Genomic DNA, 13072 nt, shown 5'->3' with positions numbered 1-13072 from the left:
GAGGGAACAGCGATATCCTGCAGCATATCAACATTACAAAGGAGGAGGTGTTGGAGGTTTTGAAGCGCATTAAGGTGGATAAATCCCCAGGGCCTGATCAGATGTATCCTAGGATGCTATGGGAAGCAAGGGAGGAGATTGCTGGGGCGCTGGCAGAGATTTTTGTATCATCGTTAGCCACGGGTGAGGTACCGGAAGACTGGAGGATAGCTAATTTGTTAATTAATAAATTAAATAACAAATCATGTCGCCTCTTTCTCTTCTAAACTCTGGCGGAGACAAGCCTCGCTTGTCCAATCTTTCCTCGTAAGACAGCCCGCCCATTCCATGTATTAGTCTCGTAAACTTTCTCTGTACTACCTCCAATGCATTTACATCCTTCCGCAAATAAGGAGACCAGTACAGTACTCAGTACTGCAGAAGAGGTCTCACCAATGTCCTGTATAGCTGAAGCATAACCTCCCTACTATTGTATTCAATTCCCATGGTGATAAATGATAACATTCTATTAGCTTTCCTAATTACGTGCTGGACCTACATACTAACCTTTTGCAATTCATGCCCTCGGACACCCAGATCCCTCTGCATCTCAGAGCTCTGCAATCTCTCACCATTTAGATAATATGCTTTTTTATTCTTCCTGCCATAGTGGACAATTTCCGACTTTCCCACATTATACTCCATTTGCCAGGTCTTTGCCCAATCACTTAACCTATCTATATCCCTTTGTAGCCTCCTTATGTCCTCTTCACAACCTACTTTCCTACCTATCTTTGTGATCAGCAAATTCAGCAACAATACCTTCGGTCCCTTCATCTACGTCATTTATATAAATTGTAAAAAGTTGAGGCCCCAGCACAGATCCCTGTGGCACACCACTCGTTACTTCTTGCCAACCAGAAAATGACCCATTTGTGCTGACTCTCTGTTTCCTGTCAGCTAGCCAATCTTCTATCCATGCCAATATGTTATCCCCGACACCATGAGCTTTTATTTTCTGCAATAACCTTTGATATGGCACCTTATCCTTCTGGAAATCGAAATACAATACATCCACCGGTTCCCCTTTATCCACAGCACATGTAACTCCCTCAAAGAACTCCAATAAATTGGTTAAACATGATTTCCCTTTCAAAAAACCATGTTGACTCTGCCTGATTACCTTAATTTTTTTCTAAATGCCCTGCTATAACATCCTCTGTAATAGCTCCAAACATTTTCCCTCAGACAAATGTTAAGCTAACTGGCCTGTCGTTTCCTGCTTTCTGTCTCCCTCCCTTTTTGAATAAATGAGTTACATTCACTCTTTTCCAATCTAACGGAACCTTCTCGAATCTAGGGAATTTTGGAATATTAAAACCAGCGCATCAACTATCTCACTAGCCAATTCAGGACCTGGCGACTTGTCAACCCGCAGCTCCAACAATTTGTTTAGTACCACTTCCCTGGTGATTGTAATTTTCTTGAGTTCCTCCATCCCTTCAATTTCCTGATATACAGCTAATACTGGGATGTTATTTGTATACTCAATAGTGAAGACCGATGCAAAGTATCTGTTCAATTCATCTGCCATCTCTTAATTATCCATTATTAATTCCCCAGACACACTTTCTATTGGACCAACAGTCGCTTTGTTAACTCTTTTCTTTTTAAAATATCTATCGAAACTCTTACTAGTTGTCTTGAAATTTCTTGCGAGCTTTCTCTCATACTCTAATTTTACCTTCCTTATCAATCTTTTAGTCATTCTTTGCTGTTTTTTTAATATTCTGTCCAATCTTCTGACCTGCCTCCCACCTTTGCACAATTATAGGCTTTTTCTTTAAGTTTGATAGTATCTTTAACTGTTTTCGTGAACCATGGATGGTGAGTCCCACCTTTGGAACTTTTCTTTCTCGTTGAAATGTATCTATTCTGTGTATTCTGAAATTTCCCCTTAAATGTCTGCCACTGCATCTCTATTGACTTATCCCTTAACCTAATTTGCCAGTTCACTTTAGCTAGCTCTGCTTTCATGACCTTATAATTGCCCTTATTTAAATTTAAAATACTAGTCTGGGACCCACTCTCCTCTCCCTCAAACTGAATGTAAAATTCAATCATATTATAATTGCTACTACCTAGGGGCACCTTAACTATGAGGTCATTAATTAATCCTATCTCGTTGCCCAATGCCAGGTCTAGTATAGCCTGCTCTCTGGTTGGCTCCAGAATGTATTGTTCCAAGAAATTATCCCCAAAACATTCTATGTATTCCTCATCTAGGCTACCTCTGCCCATCTGAATTTTCCAATCTATATGTAGATTAAAATCCCCCATAATTATCACAGTACCTTTCTGACAAGCTGCCATTATTTATTCCTTTATATCCCATCCGACAGTGTGGTTAATGTTAGGTGGCCTGTACACCACTCCCACAAGTGACTTCTTGCCTTTATGATTTCTCATTTGTACTCAAACTGCTTCTGCATCCTGATCTCCAGAACTCAGGTCATTCCTCTCTGTTACGCTAATACCATCATTAATTAACAGAGCTACCCCGCCACCTTTTCCTAGCTTCCTGTCCTTCCAAAATGCCATGTCACCTCCAATATTCACATCCCAATCTATGTCGCCCTGCAGCCATGTCTCTGTAATGACTATCAGATCGTACTTATTTATTCTATTTGTGCTCCCAGTTCATCTGTTTTGTTTCAAATGCTCCATGCATTCAGATGCAGAGCATTTAGTTTTGTCCTTTTATTATTTTTGTCACCTCTAGCCTTATCTGTCGATTTACTCTTAGATTTGTACATTCTGTCCCTTCCTGTCACAGTCTGTTTATCATTTCCCATATTTATACCTTTCTCTCTTGCCTTGCCTCTCCTCCTTGATTCACCATATCTTCCCAAATTTGATCCCTTGCCCCCACTATTCAGTTTAAAACCGTCTCTACGTCCCTCGTTATGTGGCTCGCGAGAACACCGGCACCAGCACGGTTCAGGTGTAGACCGTCCCAACGGTACAGCCACCTCTTTCCCCAGTACTGGTGCCAATGCCCCACGAACCAGAACCCACTACTACCACACCAGTCTTTCAGCAGCACATTACTTTCTCTAATCTTATTTGTCCTATGCCAATTTGCACATGGCTCAGGTAATAATCCAGAGATGATTAACTTTGAGGTTCTGCTTCTTAATTTGGTGCCTAGTTCCTCATACTGACTTTGCAGAACCTCTATCCTTGTCCTGCCTATGTCTTTGGTACCGACATGGACCACGACGACTGGATACTCCCCCTCCCATTGTATGTTTCGCTCCAGCCCTGAGCAGATGTCCTGAATCCTGGCACCGGCAGGCAACACAGCCGTCTGGACTCTTGCTTTTGCTGCAGAGAACAGAGTCAATCCACCTTACTATACTGTCCCCTACTACCACTACATTCCTTTTTTCTCCCTCTTTGAGCCGCAAACACTTACTGCAGACGTGTTTGCCCTGGATCACACTGGCATCCAGGAACTCCCACATGCTGCAGCTGTGACACATCACCTGTCCTGTCATCCTTAACGTGTTTCAATTAACTACTTAAATATTTTATTCAATTATTAATTTTATTGCATATTTTATTAAACTTACCACTAGTTTGTTTACTATTTTAAACGTTAGGACTAAAATGGATCTTAATCACTTACCAGATGCGCATCAAGCAGGTCGGTTCTTCCAAACCAATCAACTGCCTGCTTGCCTGTGATGTCACAGCTTACCAGATCCTCACCAAACAGCTCCTTCCACTGCACCGAAGAAAGAACCAAATCCTGTATCCTCACCCCAGCGGCTCTCTGTTACCCTGCTCTCACTCTCCATTGTGACATCACTCCTCGATTTTCTTTCCCCTGCTCTGCTCCTCTCTCTCTCGCTCTGTCTCCGAGTCTGTGCTTTTGGCCCATTTCTTCATTTGTTGTTCTGTTGTGCTCCTCTGTTTCTGGTCCAAAATCTGACTCAGGTGGGACTTGAACCCACAACCTTTGAATATCGTCTCAATCATTACTTAGAAGCCCAACACGCTATCCATTGCGCCACAGAGCCTCACACATTTTTGTTAACATCACTAAGGCCTTTGATCTTGTCAGCAGAGACGGCCTCTTCAAACTGCAATGGAACAGAGGCTGCCCTCCTGACCTCTTGGGCATCATCTCTTCTTTCCACGAGAACATGCACAGTTCCATCAGTTACAATGGAGCAACATCAGACGGTTTCAAGATCAGCAGTGGGGTAAAGCAGGGCTGCGCGCTGGCGCCAACTCTCTTAGGAATAGAGGAACATAGGAGTAAGCTATTCAGCCCGTCGAGCCTGCTCTGTCATTCAATTCGATCATGGCTGATCACCTACCTCAAAGCCCCTTTCCCATGCTATCCCCATATCCCTTGATGTCATGAGTATCAAGATTTCTATCAATTTCTGTCTTGAACATGCTCAATGATTGAGCTGCCACAGCCCTCTGGGGCACAGTATTCCAATGATTCACCACCGTCTGAGTGAAGAAATTCCACCCATCTCAGTTTTAAATGGCCTACTCCTTATTCTGAGACGATGTCCTTTGGTTTTAGACTCACCAACCAGGGCAAACATCCTGTCTACATCCACACTGTCACGCCCTGTAAGAATTTTGTCAGTTTCAATCAGATCCCCTCTCATTCTTCGAAACTTTAAGGAATACAGGCCCAGTTTCCTCATAAGACAATCCCACCATCCCAGGGATTAGTCTGGTGACATAAAAACAGGAAATGCTGGAACCACTCAGCAGGTCTGGCAGCATCTGTGAAAAGAGAAGCAGAGTTAACGTTTCAGGTCAGTGACCCATCTTCGGAACTGACATATATTACAAAAGTCACAGGTTATAAGCAAGTGGGGTGGGGGTGGGGCAAGAGATAACAAAGGAGAAGGTGTAGATTGGACAAGGCCACATAGCTGACCAAAAGGCCATGCAGCAAAGGCAAACAATATGTTAATGGTGTGCTGAAAGACAAAGCATTAGTACAGATTAGGTGTTAATGGACTGAATATTGAACAGCAGGAAGTACAAACCTGAAAAAAACAGTAGGTAAGCAAACTGAACAAACTGAGATGAAATGAAATAAATGCAAAAAAAAGATTAGTCTGTTGACCCTCTGTTTCACCCCCTCTATGGCAAGTGTATCCTTCATAAGATGAGGAGGCTAAACTGTACACAATATTCCAGTGCGGATTCACCAAGGCTCTAGACAATTGCAGCAAGACATCTTTACTCCTGTACTCATGACCCCTCGTGTGGGTACAACATACCATTTGCCTTCCTAATTGATTGCTGCACCTGCACAAGAGCTTTTAGTGTCTCAGGAACAAGGACACCCAGGTCCCTTTGGACATCGACACTTCACAACCTCTCACCATTTAAGAAATACTCTGTCTTTCTGTTTATTCTACCAAAGTGAATAACTTCACACTTATTCACATTATATTCCATGTTCTTGCCCATTCACTTAGCCTCTCCAGGTCCCCTGGAAGCCTCTCTGCATCCTCCTCACAACTCACACTTCACCGAGCTTTGTGTCATCTGCAAACTTGGAAATATTACATTTAATCCCCACATCCAAATCATTTATATAGGTTGTTAACAGCTGTGGCTCCAACACTGATCCTTGCAGTACCCCAATAGTAACAGCCTGCCATCCCGAGAAGGACCCGTTATTCCTGCTCTCTGTTTTCGGTCTGTTAACCAATTCTCAATCCATATCAGTATATTATCCCCAAGCCTATGTGCTCTAATTTTGTTTACTCACCTCCTGTGTGGGACCTTACCAAAGGAAAATACAAATACCACACATCCACTGGTTCTCCTTTATCTGTTCTATAGGTAACATCCTCAAAAATCTCAACAGGTTTTTCAAACCTGTTTTCCTTTTCATAAATCTATGTTGACTCTGCCCAATCATGTCATCATTTTCGAACTGTCTAGTTATCACATCCTTTATAATTGGCATATTCTTCTCCATGCTGCTATTGTACACTTTCAATTACTCAGATATAGGTGTTCACCTGCACATCAGAGCTGACGACAAGCTGTTCAACTTGGCAAGACTGTGCGCCAGGACCAAAGTGGGTAAATTCCTAGTCTGTGAGTTGCTATTTGCTGATGATGCTGTGCTGACATCCCATAATGAAGTTCAGTCACAGCAGCTTGTAGATCGGTTCTCCCTGGCCTGCAAAGAGTTTGGACTGACAATCAGCATCAGGAAGATGAAAGTTACAGGCCAGGACGTAGAGACTCCACTTTCCATCAACATCTGCAACCTCACTTTGTAGGTTGTCAACAGCTTCACATGCCTTCAATCAACAATCACCAGCAATCTGGCCCTTGATGCTGAAATCAGCACCAGGATTGCCAATGCTGCAGCTGTCATGTCAAAGTTGAGAAGACAAGTGCGAACCGACAGCAAACTGACCGAAAATACAAAGCTCCACGTGTACCAGGCTTGTGTTCTCAGCACCCTCCTTTATTGTAGAGAAGCATCAACAACTTATACAAGCCAAAAAAAGCGGCTGAACAGCTTCCACCTCCACTGCCTCAGATGGAGACTGGGCATCTCCTGGCAGGACAGAGTGCCGAATGCGGAAGTACACCAGTGTGCAGGGATCCGCAGCATGTTTGCCCTCTTGAGTCAGCGGTGACTCTGTTGACTGGGCCAAATGGATGACAGTCACATTGCCAAAAACATGCTCTATGGTGAGCTTGCTATCAGCATGAGATCAACAGGTCAGGGAAAAAAATCAAGTCCTTTGGAGAGGTTTGAGTTAATTCAGGAGAGTGGGCATGGATTTATCAATGGGAGTTCATGCATGACGAATCGAACTGCATTTGTTGATAAACTATCTGAGAATACTGATGAAGGGAATGCAGTGGATGTTGTTTATATGGATATTACGAAAGCATTTTATAAAGTACCACATAAAAGGGTGGTTAACAAAATTGGGGTTCATGGATTAGGAGGGTCAGTGTCCATTTGGATAGTAAATTGTTTTAAAGACTGAAAACAGCGAGTCATATTAAATGGTTCTTGGTCAGACCGGAGGATAGTCGACAGTGGTGTTCCCCAAGGGTCAGTGCCAGAACCACTGCTTTTTTTGCTGAAGGTAAGTGACTTGGATCTTGGAATACAGAGTGGAATCTCAAAATATGCCGATGACACCAAACTTGGAGGAGTGGCAAAGAGTGAGGATGATATGAACTGCCTGCAACAGGACAGTGATAGGCTAGCAGAATGGGCAGACAGGTGGCAGATGGAATTTAATAGTGACAAGTGTGAGGTGATGTATTTTGGCATAAGGAATAGGGAGAGGCAATATATACTTAATGGCACAGTTATAAAGAGTGTGCTGGAATAGAGGGACTTGGGGTTCATGTGCACCGATCTTTGAAGGTGGCAAGACATATTGCGAGAGTGGTTAGCAAAGCATATGGGATCTTGGGCTTTATAAATAGAGGCATTGAGTACAAAAGCAGGGTTGTTATGCTGAATCATTATAAAACTCTGGTTAGGCCCCAATTGGAGTGTTGCTTCTAGTTGTGCTCAGCAGACATTAGAAAGAATGTGAGGGTCCTTGAGAAGATGCAGAGGCGATTTACCAGAATGGATCCAGGGATGGGAGATTTTAGTTACAAGGTTAGGTTGGAAAAGCTAGGATTATTCTGCCTTTCTCAAAGGAGATTGAGTGGAGAATTGATAGAGCTGTATAACACCTCTAGAGAACAGGCCATCCGAGACTGGGTATTGTGTAATGAGAAAGGATTAGTTAACAATCTTGTTGTGTGGGGTCCCTTGGGGAAGTGCGCCCATAATATGATAAAATTCTTCATTAAGATGGAGAGTGAGAGAGTTGATTCCGAGACTCGGGTCCTGAATCTAAACAAAGAAAACTATGAAGGTATGAGGCGGGAGTTGGCTATGATAGATTGGGGAACGTTACTTAAAGGGTTGACAGTGGACAGGCAATGGCTAGCATTTAAAGAGCGCATGGATGAATTACAACAATTGTTCATTCCTGTCTGTGCAAAAGTAAAACAGGAAGGGTGGCTCAACTGTGGCTTACAAAAGAAATTAAGGAAAGTATTAGATCCAAGGAGGAGAAATATAAAATGGCCAGAACAAGCAGCAAACCTGAAGATTGTGAGCAGTTTGGAATTTAGCAGAGGAGGACAAAAGGATTGATTAAGAAGGGGGAAATAGAGTACGAGAGTAAGCTAGCAGAGAACATAAAAACTGACTGTAAAAGCTTCTATAGGTATGTGTAGAGAAAACGATTAGTGAAGACAAATGTGGGCCCCTTGCAGTCAGAAACGGGGGAATTTATAATGGGGAACAAAGAAATGGCAGACCAATTAAATACATACTTTGGATCTGTCTTCACAAAGGAGGATACAAATTATCTCCCAGAAATGTTGGGGAACATAGGGTCTAGTGAGAAGGAGGAACTGTATGAAATCAGTATTAGTAGGGAATGTTTGGGAAATTGATGGGATTGAAGGCCGATAAATCCCCAGGGCCTGATAATCTACATCCCAGAGTACTTAAGGAAGTGGCCCTTGAAATAGCAGATGCATTTCTGGTCTTTTTTCAAAATTCTATCGACTCTGGAACAGGTCCAATGGATTGGACGGAAGTTAATGTAACTCCACTATTTAAAAAAAAGAGGCAGAAAGAAAACAGCGAATTATATACCGGTTAGCCTGACATCAGTCGTGGGGAACATGCTGGAGTCCATTATAAAAGATGTAATAGCAGAGTGCAATAATAACTCGTCTCCACCCCTAGTATTTCTAAATCCCACACATTCACTATAATGTGAACAATTATTTCCTGTTGTGTCTCTCTCAGATTTGGAAACTTCACTGTATTGGAGTGAGGTGACATCTACTGGCGGGAAGCAAGAACTGCAATCAAGCAGCAGAAACTCCACAGTCTGTCAGGGTGAAAGAAACATTGCAATGTGAGGAAACAGCGAAGTGGTTTGATTGGGTAGATGGAGACATGATTCCACTTGTGGTGGTGTCTGAAGCAAAGGCCAGAAATACAAAATTGTCATTAATAAAAGAAATGAGGAATTCATGAAAAATGTAGCAACGTAGTGAATGGTTAGAATGTGGATAGAATAGAAAGTGAGATTGGATGGACAGAAGCAGTCTGAAAGGATGGCTGAAACAAAAGGTGAGTGCCCTGAAACGTTAACTGTGTTTCTCACAGCACAGATGCTGCCAGAGCTGCTGAACATTTCCAGCACTTTCTGTTTTTATTTCAGCATTTGCAGGATGTTGCTTTGATCTGAAAAAAAATGGATGATTGGCTGGGGGGTTCCAGTGAAATTCCACAGCAGCTAATAAAGCCTGAACTGTCAGTGGCTCGTTGGTCTCGGGGTATGATTCTCGCTTTGGTAGTATGGTTAATTAACATGCGAGAGATCCTGCGTTCAAGTCCCGGACGAGCCATGGTCTGTTGGCATTTTTAGATTAAGGTTATCTGTTGGTTTCAGCCTTGCAGAAGGTGGAATTGACTTCCATGCGGAGCTGGCTTGAGGACCAGACAACTGGATTCAAAGAGCTTGTCGACAAAATTGTAATTAACGAAATGTCCAGATAGCCAAGTGGGAATGTAAAGTTGTTGCTGCAATTGTGACCTGACTCCAAAAACAACAGGACTGGGTTCTGGACTGGAATGGAATGGAATTCTTCAGTGTTTCTGTTGTTTGGCTTGCATTGACTCATCGATTTTCTTGTTTTTCACTTTGTCGATGCCTTTGAATAATTGTGGATCCTTCTTCAGGGTGTCTTCTTTCACCAGGTATTTCTGACCTCTGATGATGTTGATTGTAATCAGCTTCAATTCGCTGATAGTTTTGGAAGTGAGCAGATTTCCTTTGCTTGAGTCGACAACATGGAACTCAGTCTGACATGTGGACCCATGGGAGGATTTGAATGCCACCCCTGCGTTGGAGTTGCATCCATCCAATAAGAGACCGAGTAGAAGTGACAGTTCTGTCAGTCGAATATGAGACTTTTAATGGCAGGGTTGTGAGTTTGAGTGCCATTCTGTTTTTCTCTTTTGTAAGGCTTCATGAGCAGAGAGTACAGGAGTGTTTGAAATGAGCAAATCTAACTTTGATTCAGGACTCTTACCTCTCAGCAGCATCTCACGATGAAAGATTGTATTTGATCTCATTTCATTCTCAGCTCGGGGTCTGTGCGGCTCAGTGGCACTTCTGGCTGTCTCCCGCTTCACAATCCATCAGTACTGAGAAAGCAATGGGGAATATTACTCACATGTTGTGTTCTTTAATTTTTTGGAAAACTTGAATGTATGTATTTTCTTCCAAAACAAGGACACCAAGCCACTGTTAATGTAGGGCTGAAATAGCTCAGCTGGGAGGGCGTTAGACTGAAGATCTAAAGGTCCCTGGTTCAATCCCGGGTTTCAGCAATTTCGCTTCCTTATGCGTCCATTGCCTTGGTTCTGATTTTCCGGTTGCACAATTTACTTTGAAATTATTTACCAAGCACCAGTGGATTGAATTTGAGAAACAACACAGAGTCATTTGCAGCACAGAAGGTGGTCATTTGGCCTTTCACGTCCATGCTGGCTCTCCCCGGAGCAATCTAGTCAGTTCCACTCACCACCTCGATCCCTTTCCTCCTGCAAGTTTCTTTCCTTCAAGTATCCATCTAATTTCCTTTTCAAATCATTGATTGTCTCTGCTTCCACCACACTCGTGGGCCAAGACATTATCACCCACAACATAAAAAATTCCACCTCATCAAGGATGGGAAATACTTACATGTTCTATATTTGCTTATTCTCTATTTCTATGAGAATAGACTGACAGTCAACATGAAAGGAAACCCAAAAATCTTCGAGCAGCATGTAAATGATAAGTGGGTAGTAAGAGGTTCAGTCGGGCCTATTCGGGACAAAAAGGATAATATAAGCATAGAGGTGCAGGGCAATGTTAATCTACTTAATGAGTACTTTGTATCAGTGATCACTAAGGAAGTGGAATTTGACAAAATATCAGTCGAAGTGAAGAGAGCAGAGTCAATGGAGAGGGTACAAATTGAGAGAGGGAGGTACTAAAAAGGCTGGCTGTGCTTAGGGTAGATAAATCACCTGATCTGGACGGCTGGCATCCCAGGTTGCGAAAGGAAATGCGGATGCAGATAATGGAAGAGTTTGCCATAATCCTCCAATCTTCCCTGGATACGGGGGAGGTGCCAGAGGATTAAACAGTGACAAATGCGACGCCCTTATTCAATAAAGGGTGTAAGGACAGTCCGGCTAACTACAGGCTAGTTAGATTAACAGCAGCGGTGGGTAAGGTTTTAGAAAGAATAATCAGGGTAAAAAATCAACAGTCACTTGGATAGGTTCGAGTTAATTGAGTGGAGTGAGCTTGGATTTATAAATGGGAGTTCATGCTTGACTAATCTAACTGCTTTTTTTGATGAACTAACAGAGCAGGTTGATGAAGGGAATGCAGTGGATGTTGTTTATATGGATTTTAAGGAAGCGTTTGACAAGGTACCACATAAAAAGGGGGTTTACAAAATTGAGGTTCGTGGTACAGGAGGGTCAGTGTCCAATTGGATAGAAAATTGGTTGAAGGACAGAAAACAGCGAGTCTTATGAAATGATTCTTTGTCAGACTGGAGGATAGTCGACAGTGGTGTTCCCCAAGAGTCAGTGCTAGAACCACTGCTTTTTTTGCTAAAGATAAATGACTTGGATCTTGGAATATTGAGTAGAATCTCAAAATATCCCGATGACAACAAACTTGGAGGAGTGGCAAACAGTGAGGATGATATGAACTGCCTGCAACAGGACAATGATAGGCTAGCAGAATGGGCAGACAGGTGGCAGATGGAATTTAATAGTGACAAGTGTGAGGTGATGTATTTTGGCATAAGGAATAGGGAGAGGCAATACTTACTTAATGGCACAGTTCTAAAGAGTGTGCTGGAATAGAGGGACTTGGGGTTCATGTGCATCAATCTTTGAAGGTGGCAAGACATATGGCGAGAGTGGTTAGCTAAGCATATGGGATCTTGGGCTTTATAAATAGAGGCATTGAGTACAAAGCAGGGAAGTTATGCTGAACCATTATAAAGCTCTGGTTAGGCCCCAGTTGGAGTGTTGCTTCCAGTTTTGCTTACCACACTTAAGAAAGAATGTGAGCGTCCTTGAGAGGATGCAGAGGAAATTCACCAGAATGGATCCAGGGATGGAGGATTTTAGTTACAAGGTTAGGTTGGAAAAGCTAGGGCTGTTCTGCCTGTGTCAAAGGAGAGTGAGGGGAGAATTGATAGATGTGTTTTCGGCTGTGACAGTTTTAATTAAGTTGGCAAGGAAACATTGTTCCCGTTAACTATTGGTACAAGGACTCTTCTTTCTTTTTTTTTTCTTTTGGGCCTCCTTATCTCGAGAGACAATGGATACGCGCCTGGAGGTGGTCAGTGGTTTGTGAAGCAGCGCCTGGAGTGGTTACAAGGACTAGGGGACACAGATTAAAGGTTTTGGACAGGAGGTACAGGGGGAATGTGCGCAATAACTTTTTTACACTGATTGGTGATGATCTGTAACTCGCTGCCCACGAGGGCGTTGGAAATGGAGACAATCGAGGATTACAAAAGGAATTTGAATGGGCACTTGAAGGAAATAATTTTACAGGGCTATGGGGATCGAGCAGACAAGTAATAACTCGTCTCCACTCCTGGTATTTCTAAATCCCACACATTCACTATCATGGGAACAATTATTTCCTGTTGTGTCTCTCTCAGATTTGTAAACTTCACTGCATTGGAGTGAAGTGACATCTACTGGCAAGAAACAAGAACTGCCGTGATGAGATCAGCCATGATTGTATTGAATGGCAGAGCAGGCTCGAGTGGCTGACTTGCCGACTCCAGCTCCTCGTTCTTATGTTCATCGAATCATACAGCACAGGAGGCCATTCGGCCCCATTGTGCCTCTGCTGACTCTCTAACAAAAAGATGCAATTAGTCCAACCCCCTG

General features: G+C 42.9%; 2 non-coding genes across 2 annotated transcripts; one reads left to right on the top strand and one right to left on the bottom strand.

The window, feature by feature from the left end:
- Positions 1-3973: 3973 nt before the first annotated feature.
- Positions 3974-4064, bottom strand: trnar-ucu (transfer RNA arginine (anticodon UCU)). The gene is given in 2 exon segments: positions 3974-4009; positions 4028-4064. It is a non-coding gene; the product is annotated as a tRNA-Arg (tRNA).
- Positions 4065-10413: 6349 nt separating this feature from the next.
- On the top strand, positions 10414-10486 carry trnaf-gaa (transfer RNA phenylalanine (anticodon GAA)). The gene has a single exon. It is a non-coding gene; the product is annotated as a tRNA-Phe (tRNA).
- Positions 10487-13072: the final 2586 nt, after the last annotated feature.

Source organism: Heterodontus francisci, unplaced genomic scaffold (assembly GCF_036365525.1).
Source record: "Heterodontus francisci isolate sHetFra1 unplaced genomic scaffold, sHetFra1.hap1 HAP1_SCAFFOLD_59, whole genome shotgun sequence".
Classification (NCBI taxonomy): domain Eukaryota; kingdom Metazoa; phylum Chordata; class Chondrichthyes; order Heterodontiformes; family Heterodontidae; genus Heterodontus; species Heterodontus francisci.
This window is presented reverse-complemented; position numbering and strand designations above follow the sequence as displayed.